The sequence below is a fragment of the Rhea pennata genome, chromosome 2 (assembly GCF_028389875.1).
Source record: "Rhea pennata isolate bPtePen1 chromosome 2, bPtePen1.pri, whole genome shotgun sequence".
NCBI lineage: Eukaryota > Metazoa > Chordata > Aves > Rheiformes > Rheidae > Rhea > Rhea pennata.
This window is the reverse complement of record NC_084664.1, coordinates 120,836,051-120,858,253: the sequence shown is the minus strand read 5'-3', so window position 1 is coordinate 120,858,253 and position 22,203 is coordinate 120,836,051.

Genomic DNA, 22,203 nt, shown 5'->3' with positions numbered 1-22,203 from the left:
AGAGAGAGAGATATAAGGCCAAAGGCTCCTCTTCCAACTTCCATGTCTTGCAAAGCCACATATTGCCTGACCTTTGATGTTTTAAAGTGTTTTGAAATCTTTGAGAGGTGCTAGAACTGCAGCTTAGCCAAGGAACTTCCCATCCTTAAGGCCAACTTCCCATCCTGCCTGGTGCAGGTATAATCCCTGAGTAAAATGAAATGGATTTGGAGGAAATCGCAAACTCCGTATCTGTAAACAGAACATGAGCTGGTGCTCCTGGACATCAGCTGACAGCACACAACCCACTACTCAGGGTCTCACCAGGGTCTAAACACCAAAATAACCCTCCTAAGACCTAGCTTTACTGTTTTTCATCTGACCAACATGAGCAAAAATAGTATGTGGGAGTGGGGAGTTGACACCCAGAGGACACAGATTAGAAGTCCAGGTTGGAGCTACAGCCACCCTTTCTCTACAGCTGCTAGCAATCATGCTAAGCATACTAAAATTCAAGCCTCATATCTAATCTATATGCTTTGTTTTCCTCACAGATATTTATCATTTCAGACCCACTGATGATACTCTCACCCATTCTCACATGTCACTTTTGCTTTCACATCCACATTCTTCTTCCTTTGCCTTCCGTTTTACTGCAGTGGAATCAGGTTTCCTGGCGCAGAGGCTGTTGCTACTGAAGTGCATCAGGTTGCATTTATATTTCAATACCTTTCCATTTCCTCTCTGTTTTGTCCTTTTTTTTTTTCTCTTTCTTTCTTCTGCTCAAGTTAATCATCCTAGCCATGTAGGACAAGAAGCTTCTTGAAAACATGAATGGTTTCAGAATAATTTGGCCAGAAGATGTTATAAAACTGGTGCACGTTTTTCTTTCTTCTTCAATAATTGAGTATATTGCTTCATTCTGTGTCCAGGCATCACCAGCCTAAGGGTCTGCCATCATAACTTTAACTTTTCAGCTGGCCTTCTAGCCAGTATCTCAATACATTGTATGTGCAGGATGACTCACACTACCATTTTATTTACGATTCAATCAAAGGCTGTAGGAAAGTGAGCAGTAACTTCTTTCCTATTGCATTAAAAAAAAAAACTTTTTTTTTTTTTTTAGCCTTGTATTATAAACCTTTGAAAGCCTTCCTTTTTATTTCTTTTTTTCTTATCCTCTCAGAAAGAGCAGCAGGGGGTAGATAGAGTATGTTGACTGCAAGTCTCTGATTCATCTACATTTAAAGTATGTTTTGCAAGGTCTATTAGCAGAAAATGTATTAGTGATCCTTAAACAAAATGTTTTACGTCAAGTCTTCTGTGATTTGTAGTGCTGGCAACAATGACCATTTCTTATAGAAGGGGAAATACACATCCACCTACACTCTTCACTCAGGCAAAAAGCAAGAAAAGTGAGTCATTATTTCAGCAGTATCACTGGCTCACAGTGATCCCAGAAACTTTCTATTTTACTGGGGCTTTAAAGGACAGATACAGCAGCTCTGAAAGCTCAGGTGACAAGCTATCAAACCACCACTCTATTTTATACCCAAAATGGGATGCAGACTTTTATTGTTATTCTTAATTAATATTTGCTTATGGGAGATTCCAGGAAGTGACCAATCATTCATGAACAGCAAGTCCCATGTCTAAGAAGCTTACAGTTTCGGAAGAGAGAAATATGCCAAGAAGAAGCAAAAAGAAACAATCTACAATTTATATGTAACTCACTAAGAGCAGTGCAGCAGAAGAGAAGTCTTTATAAGAGATGTAAATACAGAGAGAAGAATGCTTGTCCACTCTTGGAATTATTTTCAACTGTAGTCACAAATTTCGTATTCTGCAGCACCAAAAACAATGACAAGAAACCAGATTTAGCATCAAAATTACCTACCTGGTACGAGAAATGCATGTCCCAACCTGCAGTGCATTAGCTGACTTCATACTGTAATTGTAATGAATCTCTTATTGGACCCTTGCTTCCCTGGACAATGCCATATTGTAAGAACTAAATACATCATCAGTGAGCCTCATTCTTGTGTATTACACTAATATATCATTGGAATGACAACTGCTTCTGATGATATATTAATGTAATACATCAGTAGTGTGGGGCTCCTATGGGGTATTACTCAGAAACAGGGGCCATCTAAAGGAAACAGACATGGAGTCAAACTCGGTTTAATTACTGAATGAAAAGGCTACAAGGACTAAGGTTACACGTAATGATAACATTCTTACATCATCCATGAGAATAATTTGCAACCTCATTACATATTAACCTTGCAATTTTAGATAGTAATTGTAGGATTTGGATTTGTCTGCTGATGTCAGTAATTCACAAACCATAACCTCCCCAATATTTTATAGTGATCTATGAATAATGCAGCCATCTTATTTTTATTCTATCCATCTTACATTCCATGATAGTTAAACAACACATCAAATGTGCAGCTGTAAAACTGGATTTAGAAAAACAACATTCTATCTGAAACTCTGTGAACTCTTTGTTTGCAGTCACTGGGCACCATATAAACATTTGCACTTGCCTAGTGCATTCAGGAAAGAAGAGATAACTGGTATTTGCTTTTGCAGTCATTTATGTAGCACATTTTTGTATATCATTTGTCTTAAAGCTATCATAAAGCATGTACAATTCAGTTGTTTTTTTCCTTTGTGTTTTTGTGGGTTTTGTTGTTGTTCTTTTTGCAGGAGAAATATTTTTTTCAGAATTCCCCAGGGTTTTAAATGGTGCATTCTGCTGTTCTTTAAGTTAAGTTATGAGTAGGATTCTGAAATGCTTTTAACAAAGGGACTTTCATTCACTATTGCGGTGTCCACTGACTTGAAATATGCCCAGAATCATCTTCCGTTGGCGCTGCTTCTCTCTAATTTGAATGCTACAATATTATAGGTTGTGCAGAGAATCCTCCTATACATTATGAATTAAACTGGCACCAGAGGTGATATCATTTAAACTAGGGCTTTTGGTGGTCTTTCATTTCATGTTTATTAAAATTATAACCAAATGCTGAAAAGATATCACGGAGCTGCATACAGCATCAAACTAAAAGATATAATGTATAGTCAATTTTATAAACATCTTACAGCTTCTAATACAGATGCTATACTTATTCTTGAATAGACTGTTTTGTTTAATAAGCATTTATCTATTGTTAATGTCTTTAGAGAATTCATCTTGGGGTTTATACTGAAGATAAATGCAGGCGTGTGAGGGTTTATGAAAAATGTCTCAGCAAGTGACAGGAAGCCTGATATGAGTTACCACAGTCCGCTTCACATGTGGGGCAATCCACTACTTGTCTTGCATTTATTATATTTTCTTGCGAGGCATTTTCTCTTTCTGTTCCTGAGACCCTTTGATACTATATACTTTTAAATACCAAACATTGACAGTAAATCTGAAAAGAATGCATGAGAAGAGACAAAACTACTGATGTAAAATGTAGCTACAATAAAATAGAGAAGAAACCACAAAGATTTTTTTTTTAATGGTGTGTGTGCATGAGGGAAGGCAATCAGAATTTAAAAGGAATTAAGTGAATATCAACTGCATGTCCCAATAATATATGTCACTTTATCTCGCTAGGGTGATGTACATATTATTTATTAAAAAAAAATCAAAGCTACAGTTAGAATTTCTCAAAACCACAAATGGAATCCTCACAAAACAAAGCATCATTGTCTTTTGAGGAAAGGATAATGTGTGCATATTTTTCTATATCTAATCTTATCTAATCCTTGTATACCTTACACCTGGGATGAGAATAAATAATGCATTTTGGGTGTGGGGAGAGGTTATGAAAGTACAGTAAATCAGTGGTAAAGCTCCATGTGACCTATCAGCCAAGTTCCAAAGATATGATTTTTTTTTTGTTATTTTCTAATTAGTAACAACTTCTCCTTTCCTCTGTCTCGTATTTCCCATAGCCCAGGGTATGAACTGAAGGGAGATCTGTTACAAACTGCATTGCAGAATCTTCAGGATGTCAGTAGTGGCTGGAATTAAATTAGATTTCAACTCTCGCAAATTAATGAGTAACCTTGAGGTGTTTGAATGTATCTGGTATGTCAATAATGTAATGTGCAACAGAAAAAAGATGAACTTTGCTCATACACCATGTGGAGGCTTTCCCCTGTGAGTTTCATATGGTGAATTATTTACTAGTTATTGAATTAGTCAGACAAATTTTACTTTTTGACACTTTTAAGCTCTGATATTTAAAATCTGCTTATGTGCCTAATTGCATGGGCATCGTGTACAACGCTGTTCCTCGGTGAGCCGGTCCTGCTTGTTTAACGTAGGGGTTTAGATGCAAAATAAAGCACCTTTCCCCCTCAGCATCAGCAGGACAGCCCAGTGAGAAAGCTCACTGTGTTGCAGCCACCTTGCGCAACGAAAGAGCGTCAGAGGGAGAGGGGAGATGGACTGGACTGCCTCAGTCTGGCTGTACTCGGGGGCTGAATGGATTTGAAACACGACCAAGTCTGAATGGAATAGCGGTCAGAAAGCCAGGAACAATTACTTCAGATTACAAAATGCTTGAACGATTTACTTCACAAGACAACTGCACAGTCTCCATGTGCTACAGGACTATCAATACTATATTTGGACAAAATTTGATGAGAAGAGTTGAAGGGGGGGGAAGGAAGGAGAGGGAGGATTCACATTGTGTAAGATGAAAGCGGTAAAGTATTTAAATAGAAATGTATTCCAGTAACCAAAATCCCTGCCCAACATCATCTTTGTTTCAGAAAGTCTGATTAGTTAACATATTCCATCACCTTGGGAAGAAAGCTGAGGTAAGCGGCTTAATTTATAGATGGATGGAACAAACTTATTTAAAAATTCTCACTACGTTATCATGAATCATGTAGGCCTATTAAACTAATTGCTAAGTAAATTTAAGCAGTATTACAGAAGATTTCAGTGAATTTATCATCAATCTAAAGAGATCTTTGGTGGTCTCATGCTGCCCCCCACAGATATGTCTCTGAACATTCATTATGCCATAATTACAAAGTCTCTTTGAAGAGGCTAAAAATCCCAAGACTCCTCTCATCAATTATTTTCACCTGTTAATTCATTTTGTGTGAGGTAATAACCTCAGCATAATAACAAATGTGCAAGTACTCCGATTTTGCAATTAAAAGCAGCAGGGCTCCTATTTTGATCATACAGACTGTGACATCCATCATAGAAAACAATTTGGGCCTAGCGGGATGACAGATGCCACACTGATGGCTCTACTAACTAACTGCCTGTCCTGAAAAAAAAAATGGTCCCGTTTCAGCCTGCAGCTGCAAGCTATCTGATAGCTCCTGACCAGTCAGCAGGGGAAAGCCTGCAGTGACTAAATTACTGAAAGGTAATTTTACTTCACAAAATGAGGATTTTGGAGCCATATACGTATGCATTCCACTGGCTGGTGTAATTTGGAAACAAACAGTCCTTTTCATTTGAAAATGACTGGAATCACTGCCAGGGCTCAGAGAGTATTGTTTCTCAGCCCTTTACATGAGAAATACAGTGTAATACTCATTATTTTTCCCCTTTCACATCTTATTAGACACAGAAGGCAAGGTGGTTATCTCTGCTTTCTTTAGCTAAATCTGCACAAGTAGGATTTCTTCCAACCTCTGGACAGGTGCCTAAATAATAGAAGAGTGCTCATTTTAGCCTTTCAGTTCATATCAAGGCTGAGTGAACCCTGTCTGGGGAATGATCCCACTATCACCACCAAGCCTTAAAGTGATATGCCCTCGCCTGAAACACCCCTGAAAACAAGGAAGCCAAGCGCAAGTGCGGGCAGCTCATTAGCCTCGCGACTGATTCACCAAGGAAATAATTTGGTGTTGAATTAATGATAGAAAAGCTGTTGTCCGTATTTGGTGGGGGGGGGGGGGTGAGGAAGAGAGAGAGAAATGCACATGCTCTAAAAAGAATCTCAGAAAATGTAGCCAATTTATTTTACTCACTAAACTGTATAATGTGATACTTCTGTATTGGACCAATTAGCTTAAAACATTTAGTGTTGAAATACTGCATACACTCAGTAAACAAGACAACTGATTAAGACTATAACTTTCTAACAGGAAGCATGCAATGATGCTGCCAACTAATATGAAATATTTCACTATGGTCTGGGATTTTTGCATTTTTTTTTCCTTTCTTTTTGTTTTCTAATTCAGTTAATCTAAAATCTGGTGACTGGGTGGAGGAAGCTGGACTGTTCGAGCTACTAAGAACGGCAGATGCAAATTATAAAGGAAAACCATACCATTGAAAAGAGGTAGGTATTGTAAGGATTATGTTTTCAGATTTCAGCACACTAATGCAGAGCAACAAAAGATCAGCAGCTGGCCAAAGGTTAAGTACAGCATGAACTTTCTCAGTGGCTGTGCACCTTAAGATGAAACGATAGCCCTGTTTATGACATCTGCAGACTACAGCACTTACCATTTCATACCTCCCTCCCACATCCTCTGCGGACAAAGAGCTGTGCTCGGCTACTTGGGAAAAATCTACTGTTTCTTACTCCATCATATTACACTCATAACCCTGTCAGCAATAAAGGCTGGGTAGGTAGACAGAGGCAGGGATGTGCAGCTAGTATAATACATAATCATCCCAGAAAAGATACCAGCATTTCAGTCTTTCACTGGCTTTCTATTCAGGAATGTGCACCACGCTGAAGCCTTGTTAGGCTGAAGGTTAGGCTAATTCCTGGGGCAGGGGATGCTCCAGCTCAGGTAAAAAACAGGTCGGCTGAGATGTTTGCCCAGTGCTTTCAGATACGGAGAGCATCCTTTCCTAACCAGCCGCAGGATTCATAACATGTAAGATTTTTTATAGAACTATACCGTGATAAAAACAAACAAAAGCGGTTAATCAAAACAAGAAAATTAGAATTACCCGTCTTATATGTTCTTTAAGGCAAAGCCAATAGTTCTTGCCCTTTACGCACACGCTCCTACAGTAACTAATGTACAGTGGCCATCAACAAATTACGACTCATGACACTTTTGCTGCTGCAGTATTAAGCCCAAAGTCCTATGGAGAAAATATATGGTTTTTATTACCAAATTGTTCTTGTTTACAATTCTAATATCCTCTTCATTATCTACTTTTCCAGACATTTTAGGCAGTTCTGAAGACCTGGGGCAGCACTAGTCCTGTCATAAAGAGAAATTAATGTTGTTAAAGATGGCCTAGCTGCCCTCTGGGACAGCTGAAGATGTGAAAATATAAGGTTCTGTTTTAAAGATGAAAATGATTAAAGGCACAGGCACCTTGCTCTTAGTGCAGCCACTAAAACTTTTAATAAAATACTTCAGCAGAAAAAAGCTGTTTTACTTCTTCCACTGTAAGTCTTAAGGAAAAAAAAGGAGAGAGAGAGAAAGAGCGAGCAGGGAGGGGGGAGAACTTTGTTCTATAAGAAGAGGCTTGCTTTAAGGACTAATAAGCGTAAAAAGGACCTCATCATTATAAAGAACCTATTCGTCTCAGCAACAGCTCACTTAATAAAAACTGGATGATAGAAAAACCAGTAGAGCTGTCTCCAAATAGCCAGTAAGCTAATTAGGTGCGTTGTAGCAGGTAGCCCTTACAAAAACTGACAGGCTTAAGCCAGCATGCGCAAATACTTAAGAACATTGTCGCAGACGTGCCGCAGTTATTGTATCCTCTTCAAGGCTGTTGCTGCTGCCACAATTTTACAAGCTTACGCACCTCAAGCCCTTAAAGGAGCTCAGAGCGGGTTTGGCGGGGGGGAAGGGGGACGCGAGGAAAGAAACACAAACCTGCCGAAGATGTTATGTGATCTTTTAGGGGCCCCAGACCAAAGAGACCTTTCCGAAGGAGTGGCTCCGCTGTCTGGAAGAAAATGGCAGGAAACACAAAAGAGGAGAGCGTAACCTTTGTCCTAGCAGGGACGGCAGAGCCTCTCTCAGAACTTCACCTTCATAATCTCGCCCACCTCAGTCATTTTTTGCTGGTTAAATGAAGGTTACAGGATTTGCTCTGAAGACAAAACTCCCCTTTCTCCATAAAAAACATTGTCGGAGTTAAAAGGCAAGTTTACATTCTCATTTCCCCAAAGAGTCGCATTCCCTGCTCTCTCTTTTGTTTGGTTTTGTTTGTTTTCTGAACATTAGGAAGAGGTCAGATCTTACAGCTGCATCTTCTCATGTGCTTTTGATTTTCTAAAGGTAATCTGATGTAATTGATGGTGTACAGAAGCCATCTGAGGACTTCCAGGTCCCTTAATGATAGTGGTAGAGCTGCAAAGGAAACTGCTGTTGGTCTGGACACTCAGGGAAGTCGAACTTCCCATTGCTGGGGCTGAGACCTTGATCCTAACTCCCTGTGAGTAAAAGCCCGTGGTAACAGAGAGGTCTGGAAGCAGCAACAGCTCTCTGAAATCGATGGCTTCTGGTGAAACCAGGAGGGAGCCTCAAGTATTAGATATAGGATACCAAGCTTGGTATTAAAGAAACAGAATTGTGCTAATAGCCCAATTCTGGCTCCATTCATGTAGAACAAGTGATGTAAAAATCCACCTTCTTCATGCTCCACAAAGCTAACTTTATCATGACACCAAATGTAAATTAATATCTGCTAGCATGTATATGAAAAAGGTATTTTTCAATTCACAGTACTGTCAGCAGATTCTTTAAAATTCCTCCCATTCCCAGGGGCGAATACACTGAAAAACACTGTATTCCTGGAGGATAGATCTAGCACTGTAATCATTATTGGAGAAAAATACCACAGGCTTTGTAAATCTTCCAGAAGTACCTTTCCATTAGGAAAATCTTTGATGCCAAAATGATTTACAGACTCTAGAGCTTCAACTAAGTTACCCACTTCCAAAGACATAAACTGATACACAAAATAATAGCAACATTTTCTTGTCATGGTATAGACTATGAAAGCGTGAAGTAAATAATATTAAATTGTAATTATCAGTGCTTTCTCAGGGGTTAGTAGATAGTATAATGATCTCAAGTAAAAGAGTATCTATATTAGGCTTAGCATACTCTATATTACACATATGCTTGCTCACACAAGTCATTATTAAAAGGCTGGTAAATTAGAAGATGCCAGAATTAAGGTTGCTTGGTATATGTATGATGATGTAGGTTTTAAATGCATGATTTCTTTTCTGGGAACTCTGACACATTTACCTATGCCCGTGCCTTGGTAATTTCACACTTTTCAAACTGTTCTGTAAAGCCAGACATACTAATTTCTTTATCGACTTTTTTAATATTTGAATGCTTCACAAACATTAGTTGCTCTTCACACAACCCATGTAGGTGAGGAAATTCCTTTATTCCCTTTTTACAGATGGAAAGTTAAGGATGAAAGAAATTAAGGTCAGAAATGTCTACTAATTTTGAGTGCCCAGGCAGAGAAAACTTGAAAAAGAGTTTTCAAAGAACTCAGGATTTTAGAGAACTTAGTCCTTTTTGTGCAGCTCCAGTAACTTCAGTTGCAAATGAGGTACAAGGTCTCAAGAATATGCAAGACAAACAATTATTGTTAATAGTTTGGTTTAAGCAGCATCCCTAGCAACACATAGGAATGCTGTGGCTGCGACAGATGCAAAATTCAGTTTCCTAGGTTAGCACTCAACTGTTTCAGCTATGAGTCTCTCCCTCATCTTCTTGCAGTCCCCCACCTCGTTCACTTCACACTCTCCAGCATGCCCAGCACATGAGCTTTCCGTGCAACCCTGATTGCTCTCAAGAGCATCTTACATGCTGTATACCAAAAGTCTGTTGGAGAAGTAAAGATGTGTGACATATAATTAAAGGCTGAATCATAGTATATACACACACACAAAGGGATCAACTGTGCTTTTAACAGTCTTTTATGTTCTCTTTCTCAGATAAAAAAAGAAAAAAAAGAAAAAAAAAAGAACTGTTACTATGTAGTTCTGTCGAATGGAGGAATATTCTATCTCGCAATTAATGGTCACCGAGGTGACTGCCTCAGTCTCTACATCAGTATCCAGTCTAAAGGTTTAAGGATGATGCTGTAGCCAGTTCACAAAACACATCAGCTATTTAACTTTCATCGGTCAGTGAACAGATAAGGAGAGAAGTTGCTGAAAAGGAGACAGTGGAGATTTTAGCCTGGGACAGTAAATCCTCCTTCAGTGACAAGAAGTCACAGATGCCATTTGGTGAGACTATACCTTTAATCCTTCCTCCACTGATTTCTGTGATTTTTCTCAATGAAAGCATCAGAATTTTGGAAAAGTTATAAGTGACTAAGAGTAAGATACTTTAGTGAGACACACCTCAGAAGCCAGCTTTATTGCCATAATAATGGATGATGTGGGAATCTGCTGTCACTTGATATTGAAAGGTACAGAAAGAAGTCCCTTGCGTACAGGAAGAAATACAATCAAAGGAATTAGCAACGAACAAATATAAGGACAGTGTAGTATTTCTCCGAACAGAAGTGGAAAAAGCTGACAAATAATAGACAGTGTTGATTATAATTCCAATTATGATAATGCCAAAAGTGTGACACTAGCCTGTAATATTTCCTCATATTCAGTAAAAATGATATATTTTGATCTTTCTCATTTCTACATACTGTGACAGAGGCAAGAAGGGACTCAGTTCACCTTGAAAACATTAACATATCGTCACAAAAATCAGTGGGGCATGGAATAAAATTATAGTCCCACCCCCAAGTTCATCTGTGACTTCTTGTCCCAGTCAGAGTCCCAAAGTGGGAATAATAGGAAGAGTTGCTTTAGTCACAGCTCTAATCACAGCTCTAGAAGGAAACCTCTGTGTACTATTGCCTACTTTCTCTTTCTCTCTCCGAGCCTGGGAACTCTACCAGTCAGGATCAGACAGCAATAGGACCATGACTCCTATTTCTTTTCAGTCATCTTGTACCCAAAGGATGTAACTAGAGAGACAACTCTGTGCTTTACAGGGTGCAAGAATCACAGACTTTAAGAACTTAAGACCTGATCCACAGTTAGTAGAATTTATTAGGAATCCATCAAATTATAATATTACTGTTAAAGAAAACACTAAAAATCTAGTATTTTCTTAGGTCAGGATCACAACTGATATTTCCTATATGGTTATGTCAACAGATGGCATGACGGTTAGCATATGCCACTAAAAATATATTTATCCATTAAATCAAAGTAGCCCAAGGATGAAGACTTCTTAAATGTCTTTTTCATTTTGTTTAAAAAATAAATGGATGAATATGTTTCAGACTGAAGGTATCCTTGATAGCTTTTGACCATAGAGCATTTGTGAAAAAATAACGGCTACATGTGTCTTCTTTATTAATACTCTATAGTTAAGACTTCCAACTTTAAAACTACAACAACAACAAAACAGAGGAAGTCATCTGAGATACAGACAATAAAAAGCTCTCAGGGACATAAAAGATAAAGGAAATATAAAAGCAAATCTGGATGGTAGACTATCTCAGAAATCAAACAAGCAAATGAGAAATCAATTAAATAAATATAATTCACGAAGCTCAACAGTCAGTATAAACATCAAGCAAGCAATGTCTCTTGTCACTCCACGAAAGGAGAACTTTCTGGCCTCAACAACCACAAGCTGAGATTTCTAGATCTCTTGTATTTCTTACAGAAATAGAACACTAAGAGATAACAGCGTGAACTTACTAAGCACCAATAGACTGCTTCAGGATGCTATGAAGCATAAAACTACTGAAGTCAATTTAAAAAGTTATTTAAAGTGATGGGGAAAAAAAGGTCCTTACTCTTCCAGCACGCTTTTACACTAAAATAACATATTCTAATAGTTCTTATATCAAGCTGTATCAGTAAGCTGCCCCACAATAACACATTAAAAAAACACATTTTTGATTCTGTGTACACTTCAATAAATATACCAGGAGCAATATGTCAGGTTAAATTAACAGTAAGCACTTCTGCAAATACTCCTTTTTGGAGCATGGTCTAAAAGCTTTCATTATACACAAACATACTTGTTGTATATTTTCTTGTTTGTTGGTTGGTTTTTAAGCAAAGCCCTTTCCATGTGTGAAATGTGTTCTTTTGATATGTAGATATTGCTCTGCTTCAAGAAACAGCCAATGTCTCCGGTAAGTTGTACAATTTTCTCCCTCAGACTTGGGTCCTGTACAGTCTCTTTCTGCAAACAGAAAATGTGAAATTCCGCTCAAAGTGAGTCGTGCACAATGTTGTGCTACTCCAGAGGATATTGTAGTGGTCAACAAACCTTCTTATCTGTAAATTGTGAAAGTATAATCTGTCCTGCTTGTCTGGAGCATAAGACTTGTTAATTGAAACACGATTAAAGAAGACTTCACAGTCTGTTTAGCGGGGGGGGGGGGGGAGACATGGGGGAGAGAAGACAACAAGGAAGCAAACTGTTTCAAAACTTTTGGCCAGCACAGTTTGCATCACCTTGTATCTTTGTGAGGCTAAGCATGCCACTCCTCACTTCCCGTGCAAGGGGGAAACGCTTATCTTCAGTTTGTTCCCTTCCTTTCATGCAATATGAGCAGTGGGATCACGATTCCTGTTCCCTTTGGGCTGTCTTGCACATATATGTCCTGTTCCGTTGCCCTCTCACTGAAAAGGGCAGATTGCCAGGTAGCTGTCTAGTCTATAGAACTAAAGACCTGTAAATATAGAGGCAGATGCCTCGTTCCTCACTTTCATACATATAAGATAATCTAGCTACAGATTAAAAATTAAGACAGAAATGAAAAGAAAAAAAAAAAGTTCTCTTCTTTTTCCTGAAATCTGAGTGGATTTTTTTTTATTGCTCTTCTGTTGTAATTGTGGCACAGATCAGTTTATAAATCCCAAGCATCAGCTGACTCTCTCATCGTACTCAGACTCATTTTTTTGAGTAGCTGATGCTGCAACAAGTGTCTAATTGGCTACTTATGAAATGTAAACAGACCTAAACTAGTGCTGCAGAGGGCCTTATATGGCCTCCAGTTAGCACTTCATAAAGATGCAAGTTAAGGACTTAAGACCTGGCTTCACTTACTTACTTCAGTAAGAAGTGATATGCTTAGCACCTATTTCATGTTCCTGCTTCCAAAAGCATTTAGTTGTTTAACTCGCTGATTAGGAGTTAAGTTTCTAAATGCCTCTGAAATTTAGAGAGCAGCAGGCTGGAGAGGTGATGCCAGAATTTCTGCACTTCTTCTTTTCTTGGTCTATCTGTTGTTGTTATTGACTTTTTTTTTTTTTTTTTTTTTTTTTTTTAATCCTACTACTCTACCTAGCTATTTCATTCCTCTTTTATTGCTCTGTTAGAATTCTTACATCTGGGCCCTGCATCCCAGGTGCACTAAACGATATTAAAAGCCTTCCTTCTGGTCTTTGTTCCAACACATGCTCTTTCAGCTGTAAAAGACACTTCACAGTGGTAGCACTTCGAACCAGAAGGTCAAAGAGCTTCCTGAATTAGCAATGGTCACTGCTGGTCTAGTTACCAGCTTATTTGTTGTTTGGATTTACCTAAAGTTTGCTGTTTGTCTGGCTGGTTTAGGAATTATATTCAAAGGATTATTGGAAAAGGTTGATATCATTCAATCACTTGCTAAAAGACCAAAATCTGAAGGTAAGCTTGTTCTGTGGCTTTCTAACTTCCCTGACTTTAATTGTAAAGACAAACCCTTTGTAAAGGATTGCAGAGGGGTACTCAGACATTGAAAGTTTGGTTTCACTGTATCTGTGGACTTATGTCTGATTCAAGATGAGAAGGGAAAGGAGGATTACAAGCTTAAAGCAAAGATAAAAATAAGTTTGAAACAAGCTTACTGGAAGAAAGAGAAACAAGCTTGTCGCGACCTTGCCACGGGGAAGCAAACAGGTTTACCAGAGGTTCCCAAGAAGTCTAAGACAAAGGCCATCTTGAAATTGTGATCCATTTGCTGCTTTAACCTGCTTTAATTTTAAGTGAGTCAGCTGTGGTTAAAGCATTTGGAAAGTGTTAAGTTTGAGCTCTTCTTAAAAGTGCCATTGTGCTTTTTTGTAAAAACAAAAGCAAACTCCTGACTTGATTTCTATCTTTGCAAGATAGTGTGCTTAACTGCACGGCAGCTGCAACGGCACAGGTCCCTGATGTAACAAGAAAATGCATCAGTGTCCCATATTTCTGCAATACCAGAACTCCATAAGAGCAGAGGAGGTGGGAGGGGAAAAAAACATCAAAATCCCTTCATTTAATCTACGTTGCTGGCAGACTTTTCTATTGACTTGGATTAATCAGCCACAGTTGTTGCATAGAAGCCGAAGGTGGGGGGGATATCTCTAACTAGATTTTCCTCTGTGTTTCTGATAACCATAGTAGGATGCCTTGCCAGCAGCAGAAACATAAAGCTCAGTTTCTTTCTACAGTGAGATAAGAGGATCTTAACCAGTGACTGTGAGCACTGCGTTTCCTATTTCACGCTCAATGCATAAAACTTTGGTTAACTCTGTTCATATGTCATGGACTCTTTAATGTGAAAGCTACCACTTCTCCCCGCTCTTGAAATCTTTTTTTTTTTTAGGATATTTCTTTCTTCTTTTTAATAGGAGACTAAAATGATCTTGCAGTAAGGTGAAACACTGTTGTTGTTGTTTCCCCATGCTAATATCCAGAGAGGCACTCATGACACCTGACAATTCTGGTGAGATTCTGGTCCTCTTATCTGCCAGCTTTCCAGAACTTGCTGTCCAGAGACTTCTGCAAAACACACTCTGCGGCTGAGGATTTAATACTGCTGCCAAGCATAACTTGGCATTCAGCAGCTCCCTTACTCTTCAGGGTTCTCCCTGCTTCTGGTACCAACTGTTTTATGTGATTGTAGCATTTTCACCTCTTTCTCCCTGGAGGTGATCTTTCTTGGATCCCGGCCTGATCCCCTACTGTTAGCTTCCTTGTTTTCTCACCTTGGGCAAAATTTGAATGCAGGTGAATATCTGAATATAGGTAGCAGGAGTCTTTTCACCTGTGACTGAATTTGAAACTGTCACTGGGACAAAGTATACCAGTTATGCTGGTAGGATTTAAGGTTCATCTTCCAATTATTGATCTGATCAAATGAAATTCTGGTCCCAATAAATCCGTGATAATACTCTCAGTGTTTTCTGGAGAGTCTGTATTTTGCTTATGGACATCACTGATGGTAAACCAGATGTAAATAATTGTCCCACCCATTCAGAAGATTTGTATCCTCCTTATTTTACTGCTTTAAAGCTATTCCTTCATTATCCTCATCTCATGCCCACCTTTGTGTTTTTTTTCTACATCAGCCCAATGACTACAGTAGTCATGTGAAAACCTGATCCTAAAAGGAAAACAGAAAGAGACTACCAAAGCTAATACCTTATTTAAAGACACCTCATCTATTTCTACATATAACTATTATAGCCATATAGCCATATATTCTCAATAGCTATCTATCAGCTGTGAATACAAAATTGGTAGATACAAATGAGTCATATTTTGCATGGCTACGCCACCTGGGTCCTCTGGTCAAGGTTGAACTGGGCTCAATGGTTACACTGTCTGCTATAATAAATTAGTAGAGCTTTTGTGCTGTGCCTCTAGATGTAATAAGGATACATGCATTATGGGTGTCACCCTGCCTCTGAGGACAATTTTAATATAGCTTAGACAATAGCCTAGCTAAATAAACAATGAACCAGTCATGATATAGAAAAACAGTGCAAGCTCCAGGGTATGAAGCTTAGCAAAGGAAAAGAAAGCAAACAAAACATTAAAAAGATTAGCAAGCAACAGTAAGAGGGACACTTTTAATACTCTAGGTAACCTGGGGTAGTCATTTGATATCACCTCAGAGGATCTGATTCAGCAAGACATTTAAAGATAGGCTTAGCATTAAGTGCTTTCTTAACCTTCATTAACTTGTTTCGGTTAGTAGAAGAGTGCTAAAAATTAAACTCACTTTCAATTATTTTCTGTATCAAAGCCTGGAGTTTCAAAATATAACCCTCATAAGTAGACTGAAGTAATCAAACTAAAGCACCGTCCTAATCCGCATTACCAATGTACTGATTCAGATAAAGCTGTGGTCAGTGGTATGATGAGGGTAAGTCTGGAGTGGATGAACATGGGAGTCATGTGAGTAACAACAGAGCATAAACAGCAGGTATTCCTGACCAGATTATTTAAACATCTCTAAATTTAGACTGTCATAGTGTTGGGTCTTGTTTCTTATTTTCCCATGGCTAAGCCTCTCTCACACTTACCGGACTGCCCAGTGGACTCCATCTTCTTCTGTGAGTTCTGGTCTGTCTTATCTCTGAGGGCACTGGATTCTATATAGTTTTGGATATCACCTACTGGTAGCCTAACCAAAAAGACTTGTAAAAAACATCCCACTCAACCACAGCATAGTGCCACAGTCCCTTCCCTCTTGCAAAATAGGCCTATCTTCTTCCTATCTGATAAAATGCACGGAATTTCATAGATAAGGCAGAGGATGCTTTGATAGATCTGGGCTATTGTGCATAAAGTTTTCTGACTCTCTTTTGTGAGAACTGTCTCATCAGCTTTCCATGAGGCTATTCTTCTTTCAGGATGGACTGAATCTATCTTGGTATCTTCAAGCAGTGTGTAATCTGTAACCTGTCACTTAATCCAGCATTAAGTTGAAAATTGTTAATTTCCTCATGTACTTCTTTAAAATGTTCATCACTATAGGATCAGAGTTCTCCACAGATCTAAAATAATTAAACTTTACAAGTAGTTATAAGGAGTGGTATTATTTTTTATCCTTTTTACAGAAAAGAAACTAAATCACAGAGATTTTAGATCAAAGAGTCAAGTGTCCATTAATTCTGGGTCCCCAGAACAAGATGCTTAGATCCCAATTTTCCAGGCCCCTTAGTGTTTTATAACACTTTATATGCTTTTATAGCATGTTATTTACAGAGTTGCAATCAGCCACAGTTATGTTTGTGAGACCTAACACTTCTGCAAATGTGAAAGCTCTCAAGTAGGTTACCAGGAAAATGAAGATCACATTCAGCAGTCAATTGAAAAAAGTTTAAGTGACTTGCCTACTCCTACATTGGCACGCTGATAGGAGCAAAAGTTAGAATCCAGTTTTCCGACAAAACATTTATATACCTTACCCACAGGACAATCTTTTTCTTTCCTGCAGTCCTGCCTTCATTTTTATATGCCATTCAGCTTCCTCAGCAAGTTTTGTGCCTCCCTTCTAGGTGAAAAAATAATAAAGTATGAGACTATGATATTCCGTAGCTGTTGAGACAGGCAGAATAGATGGCTGTAGACAGCTAAACCCAGGATCTAATGCCGAGGAATTTGTTGTGCTGGCAAACGTGGTGTTTGGTACTTGGGCCGTCAGGGTGCATGGAGGGATGTGAGGCAAATTCAGCGCTGCGCAGCCCCTGGCAGTCAGGGAGGTCTGGGTGCAACTGCACTGAAATGGGAAGCTCCAGAAGTGCCCTTGTGAGGATATCTAAAATGGAAAGTTTCTAAACCTCCAGGTCTATGTGGGGGCATAGTGGTCATGGTCCATCTCTACTTTGGGCTTAGGCCAGGGCCCAGGTATGGTGGGGCAGGTGTTCCCCTCAGCTCCCACTTGCCTGCCCTTGCAGAGCAGCCCCTTCCTGCTGCTCTCCATCAGGATGAACCTTTGGTCTCACAATCATTGCTCCTGCAGAAAAAGAAACCAAACCTGTGAGCCTGATGGGAGCCATGACACTCCAAAGTGTGTGTGTATATATATATATATATTCAAACAGCTGGAAGACTAGATCTCCAAGACATGCTATGGTGTCACCAGTGGTGTTTACATTATCCAGAATGATTGTATTTGTGTTACCCCTCATACTTTTTCCTGATTTCCAGGTTGCTGTATTCAGTAGCCATCAGATATTCTGTCCCTGTGAAACCTTTGATGTGCAAACCAATATATTTTTTCTCAACTTCTTTCTTGGAAATGACTATACCTTTTGTACTTGAAATTTTCCCAAAATACACAACTGAAGGTAGCTATCTGGCATGAGAAACTTCATTGTGAACAGTTCAAGTCTAACAATATAATAAGCAAAAGTTTTTTTGTGGAAATTGTTAGTCAGTCTTAAGCACAAGCATCATTTTCTGTGTTACCTATAATAAAAGGTGATGTTTGTACCCATATATTAACAGCTGCTGAAGAAAAAAATTGCACATGTTAAAGCATCACCTGTTCCAAAAACTGTGAAGCAAACTTACATATAAAGTTAGTCTAAAATGGCTTGTAAATAATAGCATCAGAATACAAACTTGGACCTCCTTCAGGAGACTTTCAGTAATGATAGTAGTAACCTGGCTTATGACACAGATAGCTGAATATTATATTTCAGGGAAACATTATCAATATAGGTAAGTCCCCAGAAACTCACACAACATTTTACCTCTTAGAAAGCTATCCTTGCTCTGCATGGCATATATTCATGGATGTCTTAATGTACTACATTTGCACGATGCACAAAGTGCATGCAACTTACAGCAAGGTGGATGTATGAGAGCATTATAAAAAGTACAGAACTCTCCAATGTCCTTCAGATGTAATGTAAAAAACAAGGAGGTTTCTTCTGCCGAGAAAATAAAATTAAAACAAAAAGTGTGAGACACACAGGAGATAGCAATAGTGCTAATTACTTTATCACATATATACTTTTATGAACAGTGCTTACTCTGTGTGAAAAGTATTTTGCCAAGACTATGTGGCACAGTCACAGCAAATTTTGTGGGGGTTTCTGAATATGGAGTTGCAGCTCCTTGGCAACATATCTATTTTATTTCCTGGAATTATGATCACCAGTTTTCATCTGGTACCTAAGCAGGGTATGTGAATGAAAAGAATCAGGGAGCTAAGGGCAGCCACTGCTGCTTTGTTATGAGCCAGTGTCCTCTTTTATGTGCTTGATGTCAGCTTCAGAGGACACTGCACTGCTTGAAATTAATTTTACTGGTTAGCATGAAAGGCTGACATGAAATGGGATAGTATTTACTTTAGTCACTGACAGAGAGCTGTGGGCAGCATTGCTGCACTTCCACATTATAAGTCCCAGTCTGTGAGCGAGCAGCGGGACAGTTCACTTGCCCTGCCACAAACCGCAGGTTCAGCATAGCCCTTCAGTCCAGTTGAAGTCTACAGCAAAAGCAAGGAGAACAGAGTGCCCCAGATGTGCTCAGTATTACCACAGTGCCAGCATCTGAACGGCTGAGCAAGTCCATGCCAGCTGATAAAAAGAAGCTGTATTACAGTCAGCTGTATTACAGTCAGGGAAAAAATGAATCATGCAATTTCCTTGTGATGGGAGAGAAAGATGCAGCTTCCCTCTCTTCTTATGGAGCTAAGAACATAAGCTGGGCATTTGATCCAGTGCTCGACAAACAAATGTTGCGACCTGTGAGCATCTCTTTCTTCTTACAAAAGGTCAGACACTGTCTGTGTGAGAAAAAGGAAACAGTGATGCTGGGTACTGTCACAAAGAGGTACCAAGGGTATCTGTGTAGCACGGAATAGCATGGAATGTGAATCCAACAATTGACCTAGCTCTATGAAAATAATGCTATGACTAGGCTAATTAGTCCTTTTTTTGAAGTCTTTTCCACTTATTTGTACCTAGCTTGTCCACCCCTGCCTATATCACTTTGCCAAAATGAGGAAAACAGTATGTGAAGGAGACACACGGAGAGAGAAGACACAGGGTGGAATGCAATCCTGGGAAAATCAGCTATAAAGACTCAAGCTGAGTCATGTAAATGCGAGTATGTATCTACGTGCAAGCAGGCACATATGCATATATATGTAGGCCAGGGTACTCCTGACAAGTTTTTTTAGAGGAGGTAACACAAGAACGAATTGCCTGGTCCTCTGTAATTTGTGGGCAGCTATGACTCATTCATTTCCAGTACTGAACTGTGAATAGAACCGGTTCCTTGGGGAATAAAAACTTTTATGAAATTTTATGAGGAACTACCCAAGCAGTCTTCTCTGAATAAACCACTCTCTTTTCAAGAAAAAGAAAATAAAATATTGCTATCTGCCATCTTCTTAAACACCTGTTCCTTTGCCCATTACACTCTACCAGTGGCAGCACTGCCAGACCTAATGGTATAAAAATTGTGGTTTGTGCCTTCAAATCATGAGATTAGTTTATGTATCATTAGATTTCTCTTTAACGTTTTGGAGTCAAGCTACTTTGCCTTCCAGGATCTGAGCCATTAGCACAGCTGAATGAGTAGCAGCTTCTGAATATTCTAATGGTATATTCAGAATAATTTCCTATTCATAATACACATTATGAAGTTGCCAGCTCGCTGATGAATTTTGCACTCGAATTCAGTGTATTTGAAAAATGAGGCAAGTTTGCCAAAGAACTGAGAGCCATTTTTTCCATCCAGGGTATTGACTGCTGGAAAATAATATAAAAGGTGGACTGGAACCTAGCCTCTTCCTGGTAGATTAGTGCCTCATTGTCTATTACTTTTATGAAACAACATTTTTTGAAGTCAGATATCATAAATCATTATTGATTTTCTGAGAGAAAAATTTGTTCAAGCCTTTGTCCCTGACCTCAGAATGCATTGCAGATGAGAATAGAAGATTTCCTTGGACTGAAAATTGAATAGAAAAGGAAATAAGTATGGTACTACAGCTATGGGAGCTTTTCACTGTCTGACAATGTGAGTTTTATCTAAGCAAAGACTGCAGGATAAGGTCTGGTATTAATTTGTACCAATGATATTATCAATTTGGATGAAACATATATTGCAACACCAATAAATATATTTTTCTAACACAGTGATCTATTTAATTAGGTAGGTTATACTCCAAAGAACAGTGGCTAAAGAGTAGGTAGAAGAGAATTCACACATAAGTCACTCAGGTTTGGAAGAAACTATTCATGGAACCCCAGTTTTCCTGTAGAGAGGGCATTTCTGGGGTTAACTTGGCCAAGGAGGTAAATTTGAGACTTGCGTTGTACACTTCTGCTAAATGCAAATATAGAAATACAATAAGATGCAGTTTTCATAAGTGGTATAGAGTGTATGACAAAGTCTCTTTTCAGTGCCTAAATAGCAGCTCAATAAATAATCCAACTAAAGGGAAAGAATTTATTGTTTTTAAAAGTGAGGTGTGTGAAAGCTTCTATTGTACTTCATTTCTTCCACTTGCTTTTCTTTTTTAACAACACAGAGCTATAGAGTGGAAAAATATAATTAATAGTTTGGGATTTCTGAAGCCCTGACATCAAAAAAATCTTGTACAAACTGGCTTGTCTCCATCAACAAAAATTAAATTTCAGAGGAACCTAAAGGAAGATTTAAACCTTTCATTATGGGAGACAATAAGCACTATTGAAATGTCTGTCTTGCCACAAATAAATGATCTAATATATCACTTGGTAAGGAACAGATGATTACACTCCTTCAGAACCTGCTAAAGTCTTCCCAAATTCAGCTCTTCTAAAAGGTTACAAAAAATACTTTTATCAAGCAGCTGATAAAAAGTGAAAGGAAATACTTTTTGGACAGCACATGCAATTAACCTGTGGAAATCATTGTCAAAGGATGTGATTGAAGTCAATTGATTATTGGATTTCTAACAAAGTGAGATTTAAATACAGACAGTGGAAACACTCGGTATCATGTTAAACTGAAAGTAAAATGCACTGGGACTATGCACCCTCAAGCTTCAGTACAGAAGCCAGTAGCAAACTGATCGTGGTTACAAAGTCACTTTGTATGGAAATTAATTCATAACTGTGCATTATAGGACCGAGAGAGTCTTCTTAATCATGTGCTACCTATCAGCCAGAGACATTGTGCAGGCTGAATAGTCTCTGGTACATTATTGTATTTGGTCTGCCGTAATCCTCAAAACTTCCCTCTGCGGCCAAGAGCCGTGTAAGGATGTGCCCGTTCTGCTGCGGTTGAGGGGACGGGGAGATGGCCATGGGGGCTCACCTGCACCGGGTGAGTGACTGTTCAGGAGTGGGTTCAGGCAATACACATGTTAAACAGAGGCCAACAGCTCCTCTAGAGCCCTTCACCCCAACAGTAAAAAGTCGGATCTGTGGTGCAGCCTGACGTCATCACAAGGATAATCATTAGCAGCTTCATTCCTGATTTGCTGTTAATCTAGGTCTTTCTATGCACGCA